This window comes from Danio rerio, chromosome 23 (assembly GCF_049306965.1).
Source record: "Danio rerio strain Tuebingen ecotype United States chromosome 23, GRCz12tu, whole genome shotgun sequence".
NCBI lineage: Eukaryota > Metazoa > Chordata > Actinopteri > Cypriniformes > Danionidae > Danio > Danio rerio.
Window position 1 is genome coordinate 17,093,897 of NC_133198.1, and position 12,802 is coordinate 17,106,698.

General features: G+C 37.6%; 1 protein-coding gene across 14 annotated transcripts in view; it reads right to left on the minus strand.

The window, feature by feature from the left end:
• The window catches only part of sulf2b (sulfatase 2b), a 544,759-nt gene that overhangs the window by 347,647 nt on the left and 184,310 nt on the right, over positions 1–12,802 (minus strand). For 6 of the 14 annotated variants that reach the window (XM_073938028.1, XM_073938047.1, XM_073938024.1 and 3 more), the window contains exon 1: positions 1,478–1,842. The exons of 6 other annotated variants lie outside the window; for them this stretch is intronic. The gene's annotated coding sequence lies outside the window, so the exon portion shown is untranslated. Of the gene's footprint in view, positions 1–1,477; positions 1,843–12,802 lie in introns of those variants that run through there. 2 more of the 14 variants (XM_073938027.1, XM_073938045.1) reach the window with 1 other exon arrangement.

The window sequence follows — 12,802 nt, forward strand, 5'->3', positions numbered from 1 at the left end:
TGATTAGAGTGATTTTATAAGGTTGTGAATCATGTATAAAAAAAACATAATAAACAAATTGAATAATTACAATAGAGCAACGGGGAAAAAATAAACATTGATTATGGTTTCCAGAGAGTCAGAGTATTAAGGAACAGAAATAAACAAATAAAAATGTCAAACAAAACTGTATAGTCCTTATTTTATTAATAAGTTAGGTTTTATTTATTTTTTTTAACAAGTCAGTAAAAAATCTGAATAAATTCATATTAATTCTTTATTTAAGTCACAAATGTTGTACGTTATATTGCTGATTGCTTTACACTCTCATGAAATGCCATTTAAAACACACACACACACACACACACAGATGATAAAGTTACACTCGGATATGGTTATACTTTGCAATGACTCCACAAATCTCATGTATTCTCAAATGTTGATCAACTTTAATCCAGACTCAACACTGCATATCCTGCGATGTAACTATTGCAGACACACACATTGCGGTATTGATGCTGAAATGACATATTGTGCAGCCCTAGTCAATATGACACCTTATTGTTTCATATATTGAAAAGCAAAAAAGACTTTTGCCTACCATTTGTCAGTTATTGGATGGTGTGTTTGCTTACTTATTACCTGAAATTTTGCATACACTTCAGTTGATCATTGTATCCATTTTTAAAGATCATAAAATCCTTTGGAGTGAATGGTTGAGGCTAAAATACGTATTACTAAATTAAATATGAGTTTATTTACAAAACCATCTAATAAGTGGCATACATTTAATACTGATTAATAAGCATCCCATGATGGATCTCATAGCGCATTGGATTGAAAGGACAGTTTTATAATACACTAAAAGACGATAACTTTCAAGAAGCAACTTTGTTTGGCCATAACATTGCTATTCACAACTTTACTATTATTCGGAGGAAAAAAAGAATAACTGTGTCCAAACATGTTTGCCTTTTTGATAGCGCTTTAAAAAAAAAAAAAAAAATACATGTAATCTATTACAGAGCATGTAAGGTTGAGATTTTTGAGAGTTCAAGATATCTCCAACCTGTCATCAGCAGGCTTCCTCTCTCTGACACATGAGCGTGTCTGTGGAGGGAACTGGGTGTAACTCTGTCCCTCCCTTTCTTTCAGAAACTCTCCAGTAAGTCAGTCAGTCAGTCAGTCAGTCAGTGAACCAATAATATCAACAACACCCGTGAGCCCACATACAAGCACAGAAATCACAGAAAAATGACACATGCACTGTATGCACAGTAACACAAGCCAAGGCAAAGAGCCAGCTGCTCCTTTAAGAATGAGCAAGTGGAGAGCGAACAGAAAGGGAGGGAGGGAGAACCTATACTCGCAAATGTGGAACATCAAATTGGTTGTTCTGAAGAACTCCCAGTGTGCGGTTACATCAGCTGAGCACAGGGAGCAAGAACGAGAGAGAAAAGAAAGAGGGGGGAAAATAGGGCATGTGACTAAAGCCTACCTCACGCACAGCTGCAGGGGAGGCAGGTGGCAGTTTGTTCCCTTCTGTCCTGCGGTGGAGACCCCGAATTTGGCGATCCAGCCAGGAGTTGCTGGTCACAGTGCACTTTTGTCTTCTTCTATCCTGATATCTGTCTTCCTAGACCCCTTTGCACTGTTGTCACAGCATTGCTGCAAAGTTTGTCAAACTTTCAAATGACAACACAGAAGTAAGAGCGAGAGAGGCTGGATGGAAAGTTTTAAAGAGAGAGGAGTGAAAAAAAAAGTTCTAACTGAAGCGGTTTCAATTTCCTGAAGTACCTTGCACTCTCTCTCTTTCTCTCTCTCTTTCCGTGTTTGAGCTCTACCAGAGGCAGTGAGCTTTCTGAATCAGGACGGCAAGAGCCATCTGATAAAACACGCCTGCCTCTTTTGCTTTACTCACATTCTCTTTCAATCGCTGAGCGACCGAGAGAAGAGGAGGAGGAGGAGGAGGGGGAGGCAAAGAAAGAGAGATACTGAAAAAGAGAGGCTGTACTGCCTGCTGGTACCCAATCTGAACACACAAACACTCTTATAGGGCAGCACAGGCGGAGCTTGCGGACAGAGAGAGTGAAAGGGGAAAGCTTGGCTTCAGCGTGCAGTATTCATGGTTATTCATGTGGCTTCTACCTTCTGGGCTTAATAGTGCGAGTAAGCCAGAGGAGCAGCACTTCAGAAACAGCTTCAGCCACACACACTTGTTAGGAATCGGAGGCAACTTCTGGTAATACAGACAGAAGCACAATTAAACAAGTCCTGTCTGTTTTTTTATTTCTTTATTTTTTAACGTTTGCTGGATTTTCAATTCAATGTCAAGATTTAACTAGATCTTTAACAAAAGACTTATTTAAAATGTAATCAATTTAATTTTAGTTTACTGTTTTTCTCAATTGCTAAAACACAATTTCTGAACTCTTGCTCCATTTTCTTACACCAATAAACACAAAACCTCATCTTCAAGCACTAATAACAAAACCTTTGACTTCTCTTGCAAAATTAAACTTTTTACCTGTGTTTAATACCAAGCACTGCTCTCAAAATGATATACACTATCAAGCAGTCAGTAAACAATACAACACAAAACAGAAAACACATTCATTAAAACATATAGTTCCCAGGGAGAAGTAAATTTTGTATTTCAATGTTCAGGGCCATAAAATTTGTTCATTGTACAGTAGGGACCCTACAATGCACTGTGCTACAGTATGCAATACTAGAAAGGACAAAAATCAAAGATGGAAATTTGAAAATGAATTGTTTCTTTGGTGCACTGTGATGCAGATGCGGACAAATGAGTATCGGTTCAGTAATAATCATAATATTTACAACGCTACAACTACTTAAAAGTGCAGAAACTGCACAATTTCACTGCGTGTGTGTTTGCTGGACAGTCTTTTACTGACATTAACAGCAGAAGCCCCTATTTTACTGCGACTGAGAGAATGACAATAAACTCTATTTATCTCTCTCTCTCACTCTGGCCCATTTAACCTGCTGGCATAACTTTTCGTCTCCTCTCACCTGGTACAGGGCTACTTCTGGATACAGACACAAGCGCATGTCTGAGTTTTCTCCACCGTGTCTATCATGGATCCACTCTGATCACTGCTGCCGTTTATCAGTGTCACTCATCTGAAGAGCACCAGTGCGCAAGAGCCAATCGCAGCCCTTTGTGTTGAGTGTGTGATCAATCAAAGGGGTGTAAGAGAACTTGGTAAACAAGGATCAGAAAGAAAGCAGGATATTTATATTTGTTTATATTATTTGCTATACATGCTTGTGTTGTGTAAAGGTACAGTTTATATATCTGACTGTTTGTATTAAAGGACAAAATTATATTACAAATAGTACATAAATATATTTATACATTTTAATACAATAATTGCTGCTGTGAAGAAAATATAAAACTGTGTATGGGAGGCATTATCAATGCACCGGGATGCACAGAGATATCGAATTGAACATTATCATTGGCATAATAATTGTAACCGAATCAAACCGTGAAAACAGTGTGGGTTCACATCTCAATAAATTTGCTTCTTCTTGTCGTTGGGCTGGGTCAGGCCAAAACACTTCGCAATACAATATTGTCTCTCCTGACGCAAAGGACGAAGAAGCCTCTTGTGTGCCATATGCAGCCCTGGTATGATTCCTCAGCTACATCACCACATGCTAAATCCACTTTTCATAAAACTAGACAATCGGATTCAGGAAAGGCGAGTATGGAAGGAGGTACAATTTCATAAACTACTCTTTGCACTCATCCTCTCACATCCGCTAAGACAATCTCCTTCCCACCTTCAACAACCTGTTTGAACTGAAAAACCATGATTATCCCTTAGACTATAATCATACAACTGAAATCCATAATTATTGCCTCCCTAAAGCCCAGTTCACACTGTAAGACTTCAGCCGTGATTTTGTCGTCTGAGACAAATTTGGGACATCCTAAAAGATTTCTGAAATCCTAGGCTAAAATGATGATGACGATGATCTTTGATTGTTGGTTTGACATGTTTACTGACAGCCTGACATATATATGACTGACATATATATGGATGCCAATATGCAACTTCATAAAAAAACGTACACCAGGATGTATAAATATATGTATCAGTTTTAAAACATCCTGGTGTACGTTTTTGGTAAAGTACTCTCTTATGCTCATATATATAATTTAAAAAACAATTAAACACAAAGTTAAAAACAGTATTCATTTTTAAAAATGTCTTAACATTGTACTAAACTGCACTTTAAATCATGTTTTGAGTTCCCAAAAAAAGTTGTTCAGTTTCCTAAAAATGTTGTTGATAATGGTCTTTACCGAAGCCATCAATGTTTATAAGGAAACTTTATCATCCAGACACTTAAATCAAAAGAAATTTAAAACAAACTTCCTCAAAGTTTGAGCTCTCCTTCAAAACACAGGTACATGACACCTCTGAGTGAGACAGAATTTTTAAGTTAAAGCAAAAAGTCGATGAAGCTTTATATTTTATGCTTGTGTCGATTTTTCCATTTCTCCGCCTGCTATTCCTGAGAACTGCGAGGCGAGAGAATGTTCTATGAGAATGATATAAATGGTACATAGTGAACCTGTAAGGTTATCCACCGCCTCCAAGGCCTCGTGTAACAGATTTAACTATGACCGGAATAGAACTCAAGGATTTCAATTATCAAGGGAAACGGGAGCGAGAAACTAAATTTTTATATTTCCTGAAGAAAATGTAAGTAAGCGCTTGCTTCTGCAAAACTAACCAACTCAATGTTAAGGTGGTTGCTAGGTGATTACTAACTGACCTTTATTTCAGTCAGATTAAAATTCTTACTCATAAAATCAAACTTGCAGTGGAGGTCAAAATCAGAGAACACTGTTTGATCTTATTTGAAGTTTTCCCATCAGGAGTAAAAGATTATATTCCTAAGCACATTTCATGAGTAACATTAGGAAGCACAATATTTATAGGAGTTATATTTAGGAGTGTGCATGTTCTCCTCGTGTTTGAGTGGGCTTCCTCTAAATGTCCCCCACAATCCAATCGGGTGCTCCGGTTTCACTCACAGTCCAAAGACATTCGGTACAGGTGAATTGGGTAGGCTAAATTGTCCGTAGTGTATGAGTGTGTGGGTATGTGTGTGTGTGTGTGTGTGGATGTTTCCCAGAGATGGGTTGTGGCTGGAAGGACATCCGCTGCATAAAAACGTGCTGGATAAGTTGGTGGTTCATTCTGCTTTGGCGACCCTGGATTGATAAAGGGACTAAGCTGACAAGAAAATGAATGAATGAATGAATGAGTTGGTGATTCATGCTACTGTGGCGACCCCTGATAAATAAGGGACTAAGCTAAAGGAAAATGAGTGAGTGAATGAATGAATATTTATAAAAGTACAATGAAATAATTAAAAAGAAACACTGATTAAAGTAGACAATACTTTCTGAAAACACCTCATAGTAATTGATGGTAATTTCTTTAATTACATGACAAAGCCTATTTAAAGCCAAATTTGCAATGTACAACTTTTAATAATCATTTAGGGTTGTACTGTATCTTGTCAGACTGTTAAAACATGATGAAAAGACATGATGAACATAAGAAAACATATATTGACAATTCAATGTGTTGATTTGAAGTTGTCATGCTAATTGTGCTAATTGGTTCAGCGCTACAATTGGTTTGACAGCTTAGTAAAGTGTCTCAAATGTTTTGACGCTGACACAACTTTATCAGAAATGCAGGTACCTGAAAAAGCAGTCTCACTAACTACCACCACCAAAAAGCTGGTCATCCAGAAAAGACAGTTGGCAAAGTTCACTTTATTGAAAAAGAGCATGTTTACTTTAATTGGGCCCAATACCAAACATTTGGCAGAGAAAATGTTAAAATAATGAAATGGCCAGCCCAGATGTCTGAACCAAACCTGATAAATTTTTTTGTGAAAAATGCTTGGCATAAAAGTATGGGCATATAAACATTTGTGCCACATTGCCTTCCTTTTTCAAGTAATAAAAATACCTTGCATCATACAAAAACAAGGTCGTTGATGAAAGTCTGAAAAAACATATCTTTTACCACTTGTCCTTGTTACATTTCTACATCACTGCACACTGCTAAACTAATTAAACCAAACAAGGGTTTACAGGTCATAGTAATCAAATTAGAAAATGTAAACCACCTCTAATGTTCCAAATTAAATATTACTACCAATTTTGTTTCAATTAGTATGGTTGCATGTACCTTTTTATTTGACTTAGACTACTACTTGCATTACAGACAGATAATTATAGTCCATGTATATGCAACTAATGGTAGATATAGACTCTTAAGTATACTGTAGCACCAGTACACTTGTCAATATAAGTTTGTAAGTCCCAGTCAGATCACACGATTTCTATTGTCAGTTACGAAAGTCACTATTTCAGATAACATGATTTTGTCTTTATAAAATCTTGACTTGTCGTGGTAACAAATAGACTACACATTCCTTCACAATCAGTCATCCCATGACATCTACAACGAGTGTTGCTGTAACAATATTTCTCATCTTAATAGTTTCAATGTTTTTTTTTTTTTTTTTATCTTATGTTAATCTCAATAAACACTGATGCTTGCTGACAACTAGGCCACATTATTTCAAGTAATTCATTTTAACTTTGGGATCAAGATCAATCGTATATCTCCTTTTTAATATTAAGATATTCTCTATTAAATCTAAACGTATATATTTTCCAGCCATAGATTGCTTATAAAACTCTACTTCAATTGAACATGGCCCGAGTGAGACGAGCAAAATGATAGCCCATCAGCAGCAAGGAAAAATCGGATGCTCAAGACAAAATAATGACATATTAAAATTTGAGCAAATAGTACAGAGGTTTGTGAAACAATTACAGTGAAGCATTAATTAAATTCTTATTTACTAATAAGAGCGAAACAAATCATCCACCTGCACAGTTGGATGGGCACAAACAAAAACAAAAAATTTGTATATATAGTTTTGGAAAAATTTTCTTTTTTAAACAAATTTTGTTTGATTTGGTATAATTTTCATCATATTTTAATGTATTTTTTGTTGGTCAGTTATCTACTAGATGAACAAGAAAAAACGAGGAGAAGTGCTTTAAAACCAGTCTGCTATATGCTTTAGTGCACAAACTGGTATGTTAAAAAAATAGAATCTAGACTAAATAAAATTAAAGTGAAATATTCCGTTTCAGATAAACTTATTAAACTATTTTAATTTTTAATGACAAAATCATCCATTGCGCCGGTTAGTTTCAATTTAATTAGTTTAATCAAGTAATTTGAATAAGCAAGAAAGGCTTTTACAATGTATTCGAAGCACTGAACGTGTTTCCAGATTACCCCAGAAGAACGAACTCAGTTGGAAGGCTAAGAGAACTCAGAAACTCCTTGTGAGAATGGAGATGCCGGCATATTTGTGCCAGTTTGTCAAATGAAACTGCTTAAAACACTTTAATCTTTTAGAAAAAGTAGTTAAAGTTTGCATAACCGATGATTGATCTTAACCACCCAAGACCCACCCATAAGTAAATATGCAGCCTATTTTTTGATTACCTGACCCAAAGATTAACAGCATGTCTGCGGCTATAACCGAGAAATGATGTGCTCCTATTGCAGTGTTACCCACTTGATGGAACTCGTAGTGAAGATCGGGAAAAACTAAACATGCTACAATTTCTGAGATGGTGTTGTGAGACGTCGCAGACATGGTATCGTTTGTTGCAAACTATGCCATATTAAATGAGATGTGTCACGATGTTCATTTGTCGTTTATAACTCCCCACGACACCCTGCGTAAAGAAAATCATGGTGAAAATGTTCGAAAATGGTGAGATCTGACCAAGCGGCAACGTCCAGCTCTCCCTCAGGAAGCCAATACGGAAGTAACTAAAGCTGCAATTCATCGACTCACCTTGGGAGGCTGGCTCCAGAAAATCCAGATGATTTCTGACTGCATTGGTAAATTGGCCAATTTTACAGCTGATAAAAACATGTTTACAGCCTGATACAAAAGATGGCTTTGGTGCAAATAGCCATGATTCCACTTTCTGACAACTGTGAGGTGGTACATTTTTTTAGAACTCATATGTTTTGTATTTATTAAGTTATATTAAGTATGCATAATTAAGGGCGTGGCCGCTTGAGTGACAGCTAGGTCTCACTGCTCACTGTCTTGCCACCTCAGCTGATTCTGGCTATTTAGCCGCTGAGCTCAGCATATACATCATATTTTTTGTTTTGGTTAATGTTTGTTTACACAGTTAGTTGCCTTTTGGAATTATTTCTTGCAATTATCAGATACTATAGCATGCTGTGTGCACTTTCTTGTGCTCACAAACCATTCATGTGGCCTCCATTTCCCAGGTGAGTCAAATTATACACGTATGCACCATCTCTATAAATGTATTTGTTTTATTTAAGATCATTTATAATTTATAATTTTCTTTAGAGCTGTAATGCACTCCAGAATTTGTCAGACTGATTAGCTGTAGGCTTTAAAACAGTCATCTAAAGCGTTGTCATACAGTTTTATGCCTTGATTTCATTAATAGCCTTGCATTTACTAACACAGACTATATCTGAAGTATTTGGAAGTAGTTTGCGTTTTCCTCCAGTAGAAAAACATCTTAAGAACAATGTTTAGTGGCTCAATGTTACAACAGTGTTTTTAAAAGTCTTAACACTTTATTTACACAGTGTACAACTGAGCACAGGTGGTCAGAACACAAACGAGTCGCAGGTAATGAAGTATTAAGCGTTCTCTCAAAGAAAATTCAAGAGTTCACACTTAGCTGATGATTTATAAAAGCTTGTTTGGCATGCTGTCCCGGGAGAGAGCCCTAAGCTCAAGGACTCCTCGAGTCCGGGGCTTCCTCCCGTTTGGCAGAGCGAGAGAGGAGCCCGAGCTCGGTGGATCTCAGAACTCCCCCGCTGCTGTAGCTAAGGGAACACAGGAGTTAGATAAATGCTTGGTTTTTTATGTAAATTGAATGTCTTTGGATGGTGGGAGGAAACCGGAGCACCCGGGGAAAACCCACGCGGACACGGGGAGAACATACAAACTCCTCACAGAAACATCCGCCGGTCCTAGGGGGCCAGGGCCGGTGGTGTTCTTGCTGTGGGGCTCGCAGTTCTAACCACTGGGCCACCGTGTCGCCCAGTCAGAGGTAAAGGAGGAGGAAAAAGGGGAGGAGGGGGTTTTCTTCCAAACGAAGATAAAGTGAATTGAAAACTGTGGTTATTTATAGTGGCTTAGGTCTTGAATGATTGGAAGATACTGATTAACAAATTCGAGACCAGCCGTGATAAATCATAAGCACGTGATCCTCCCGAAATTAGTTTATGAATAAACTTCACTTTTGTCTCTAAGCCAGTTTAAGCAAAATGCCAGCAGGTGTCTGTAGCTCCTCTTACTCTTCCCCTCTTTGCCCTTGTTTGGTATCCCATGATCTTTACCCGGTCAGTGCGATGACGTGCAAACAAAATGGCAACAGTTGGCTGTGCCTACTTGTAGCTTATTTTGCAGTGTTCAGAACCCTATGGGTGACGTCACAGATGCAACGTCCAAATTTTTTAGTCTATGGATCTGACCAGGGCTTAAGGATGTTTTGAGGGCTGTCAACTAATAGGTAAAAAAAGAGAAGTCTGCAATCATGTTTTTTCCATGTCAGGTTAGAGCAAAGAAAATGACAATACCCAGCTATAGTAAGCATACAGTAAAAGACATCTATCAAAAACCTCTGACTGTCAATTTTTTGTATGTATCCACTCCTTTCTAAATGTTGGCCTATGGTAAGTCATTGGACAGGTGGAAGCAGCATCATAGAAACTTTTCAAAGAGAACTTTTGTCACCCTGGAAACTTTAGTGTTGCTTTCTGAATGCTCTGTGTAAAAAAAAAGTAGGAAAGAAAATAAGATGATTATGAAGGGAGTAGAGGACAGGCAAATGAAAGCACTGGAGGAGAAGGGGTAGACAAATAGTTTCCATATCAAAGTAAAGTTGCCTCTATCTCACTCTCTCTTTCTCTGTTTATCCACAATCTCATTGCATTCCATTCTTTCCTGGTAATAGAGAAAAGTGCCTACCTTTTTATCTCTTCCTCTTGCTGAGGCATCAGAAGCTAAAGGTTGCATATATCTATCACTGTCTGAGTGGCAGGAAGCTGACAAATGCCCTGGCGCTCGCTTTTAAGAGTCATGCATTTGGAAAAGACACCGCACAGCGGGGAGATTACACGTGGAAGATCAGAATTATCTCTATAACCAATCCCACTCTTAATCTAATGGGCAGTATGGATTAAATTTAATCTGGATATTTTCAGGGGGAGTCATATGAAAGCAGTTTATGACCAAACCAGGCAACTGGATCATGGATTGAACTTTGCCTGCTCCCTTCAAACTGAGCTCTGAAAATCCAGATTAGATTCATTCACATTAAGGAAAGACTAATCTGATGTGTTTATGTGCACTTACCTTGCAATACAAACATACACTCAAATGCACATGAGCATATAAAGTGCTTCAAATGATAAACCTCACCTTTAAACACTCAGAGGTTAAGTGGAATAGAGCTGTTTTATCCATACTGTGTCAGAAACATGACATTAGAGGTGCAGAATGTTATTGTGTCAATTTTAATGTGTACATAAATTCACCAAAGTGAACATATTTGCCATTAGACCTTTTCTTTTAACAGCACTCAGTTTGGCCTTTTTGGACTTTTAAAAGATGCAGACTCGCAATTGGCATTTAAATTATTAAATTGAATTTTTAATTCAATGTGTGGCACAGTGGCTTAGTAGGTAACAATGTCACCTCTCAGCAAAAAAAAAAAAAAAAAATGTCCTGACTTTACCCAACAATTCCATTCAATTCAATTCAACTTTATTTCTATAGCGCTTTTACAATGTAGATTGTGTCAAAGCAGTTTTACATAGAAGAACATAGTAAATTAAATCCGTTTAGTTCAGTTTTCAGTGTTTAAGTTCAGTTCAGTTAGCTTAGTTCAGTGTGGTTTGATAATCACTACTGAGAGTCCAAACCAATGACTGTAAAAAATATGGACGACACGACAGCCCCTTTTCCCATTGAACGCCTTGAGGGCAAAACGCCTGCTTGACGGGCACAAACTGTCGCAAAAGACTGCTGAAATTGGAGCCTGGACATGCGCAAAAGGACTGTCTGATGGAGCCAGAGGAGGAGCCGCGAAAATGAGCGCAATCGAGCTTCCAATCAAACGCTTTATGTAAAATCAACCACGCTCCCCCAAACATCTCACTCCACCTCCGGTATCTGCACTATAACAAAGGCTCGCTGCTGTAAATAGAAGCACTTACATTTAAAAACACAGAATAATATACAGCTTTAAAAGGCTGTGATGTAAGCTGTTAAACTTTAATAAAAGCAAAACATGCTGGACTGCAGACATAAACGATCTTTTATACACTCTAGCCTGAACATGAGCACAAATAATATATTCTCTTATAACAGGGTTGTTAGTATTTGTTATCTTCATAGGGGTAGAAATAACACTTGTAAAATATGAACAATAACATATAAACAACACGTACATTTTAGGAAAGGTTTTTATATTTAATTAGCCATCAACAGAACCCAAAATAGCCTACACACCCTAACGATTTACCAGGCGGGAACAATCGGGCTTTTAGAAGATAAATACAGCAAGATTACTAAATATCAACAGGATATTTATACATCCCAACCCTGCAATTTGTCAATTTGTGCAAAAAAAAAAACTTTGCACTATTAATACAATGTGCTGCAACATCGCTAGTATATTGTTTATTGATTTTCGCTTGAATTGTTTATTTCTTACATTTTTTTGCCTTCGTTTTCGATTGGTTTATTCGATGCCTTCATTATATCTGGCAAAGAGGAATTTACATTCATTTTAATGTTTAGTTGGAGTTGTCAAATAATACGCCAACAGTAAATGATGTAAATAAATAATATCAAACATTTACAGCTCTATTAGACTATATAAGATTCGGTTTCAATAATGTTTTATAACAGCAAATTCAGTAGATTACTTAATAACATGCCAAAACTTAAAATGCAGAGACGTCCTGTAAAGCAAGTTCAAATACCCTTACAGGGGATCAACGTGGAGATTATTATTTTAGACATATAAAGAGAATTACTGCCACTGATCTCCTGTGCGATGTATGCTGTTTTCATTTTTATTTAAAGGTTAAACTCAGTGCTACACTTTGCGTTTACATAGTAGCCTGCGTTTGCTGTCATATCAACACAAATGGTTGTAATAACGTTAACAAAGATGAGGGCTTATATAATGAAGATTCAATCACGGCAGCTCCGGGCCGCAGTGGACATAACCTACTCGCTGCGTCGCGGGCTGATTCCGGCTCGCATGCGGCAGCGTCAGCCGCATCTGGCTCGATTGACTCGGGCTGGAATTGGGCAGTGAGTTCATAGGCATCCTGAGTATATCCAGCAGAGGTAGTCAGTCTGAGGGGTAAGTCTCTGGTAGGCGAGAACTGGCTCGAGTGTATTTTGCTATCTGGGTGGTTAGGCGTGTATAAGCAAACTAATAAAGCCCGAAAAAAAGCCCTGACCTTAGCGAATAAACTGTGTTCCACCAGATCAGAAACTATAGTTTACTGCTGAACTCATTATATCATGGTAAAATAACACAGAAATCGAATAATAACACTTCAGTCTCCTGCCGAAGCTCAGACGGTCTGCTTTGAGAAACTGTCAATCACAGCTGTCAATCACGATGACACGCCCAGCATTAAAT